Here is a 1,844-nt window from a genome sequence, read left to right as displayed (position 1 = left end):
CCCAGCTTCCCATTCCCTGCCTGGTGCTCTGGTCATGTCCTTTGGCTTTTAAGGAAGAAGGCTGTGCTTCTTTATTTAACACAATTGCGTCCTCAATCCCGGCCCCATGCACATACCTGTCCACCTTTTCATCACCAGCGCAGGGGAACGATGCGGCAAGCGTGTGTTGGTGCCTCTCAGGAGGGCAGATGGGAGAGGCACACATGCCTGATTTGCCATGAGAAAGGCAAAGAGCACACCAGACATGCTGACTCGCTGGGATCTGACCTTCTGTTGCTCTGCAGTCATATGCAACACCATGAAAAGCCAACATGCTTACACTAAGCCAACCTATTCTCTTTGGTAAGACGAGCCTTCTAAAGACAACGAAGAATGTCTCTTACCGAGCTCTGATTTCTGTGTCACATTAAAAAAAAAAATGAGTAGCAAGAATCTACCTTTGATGCTTACTGAATGGAGGCAGAGGATCAAAGTTTACTACCTTAAAAAAAAAAAGAAAGAAAAAAGGGGGGAAAGTACTCAGAAATGATTGCTGAGCTCAAGACACAAGGACACCAATGTTCTCACTCCTGTTACTACTCATGGCTCTGTCCTGCCCACAGATGTCCTTCAGCAGCAAGATCACCAGAATGGGTCACACCCTGTGCTCAAGGAGGACTCCCCAGCACAGCTGGGGACCCAAAGCCAGTGGAGGGAAAATCTTACACAGAAAACACAAACTCATTATGTGTCAATCAATACAAGAACCACATTGGCACCTGGAAATACATAGGAACAAGGGGCCTGGGTGATGACAGACTGGGGGGACAAAGCATTGGCTATAGGCCAATGGAAGGAAAAGAAAGGCAGGGACTCCAGATGTCTCTGAATGGTGAGGATTGCTGTTTGGGAAGGCCTGGTTTTTTTGTTTTTGTTTTTGTTTTGTTTTTTGACACTTAAAGATGTTGTTTATTACTCCGGTGTTTTTTTGTTTGTTTGTTTTTTTATATTTCACTTTTTTTAAATTTTTTATTACAAAGGGTATTACATATGTGTCCATTTTTCCCCCCGCCCTAGACAGTCCCCTAGCCTCCCCTATCCCCCAATGTCGTATGTCCATTGGTTATGCTTATATGCATGCATACAAGTCCTTTGGTTGATCTCTTACCCCCCTACCTCTTGCCCCCCAACCCTCCCCAGCTGGGAAGGCCTGGTTTTAATCTTTCAACCAATCATTCACTCAGCCATTTACTTCATGCAAATGAACCAAACAGCAACTAGCACCGTAGTAGACTTGCCACTGGACAAAGAGCAGTGGACAAATTAGATCACCCTTACCTAACAGAGCTTACAATCTGGAAAAGGAGACCTAAGGATTCAAATCATCCCACAAGCAGATCAATATTATGACAGAAGAGGATAAGAAGCCACAAGTGCTTATAAAAATGACCCCCATATAGTGTCCAGCACTCAAAAGGCTTCCATGAGGAAATACTATTTCGGTTAAGACATAATGGAGTGTAGTTGACCAAAGCAGGGGAAGAACAATCCAGGCAGAGGAGGCAGCATGCGCAAAGGCCTTGGGGCAGAAAGGATGTTGCCAATGACGGTACCCATTTGGGGAGTGCACACATTTTCTGCATGTTCCTGGACATCAAGCCCTATGTTAAGAACTGAAACAAACATGGGGAATACATAAAAGATAAAGCCTCTGTGTGAATTCACCGCAACTAGGAACCGTGCACAATTCTTCTTTGTATCACCAGCACCTAACCTAGCCCCTGGCAAATGTCAAGCCCCGCATGAGTAATTAGCAGGAAACTATGGGAGATCAGGGGAAGGTTCAAGCCTCGCATGAGTAATTA

The sequence above is a fragment of the Myotis davidii genome, unplaced genomic scaffold, assembly GCF_000327345.1.
Source record: "Myotis davidii unplaced genomic scaffold, ASM32734v1 scaffold415, whole genome shotgun sequence".
NCBI lineage: Eukaryota > Metazoa > Chordata > Mammalia > Chiroptera > Vespertilionidae > Myotis > Myotis davidii.
This window is presented reverse-complemented; position numbering follows the sequence as displayed.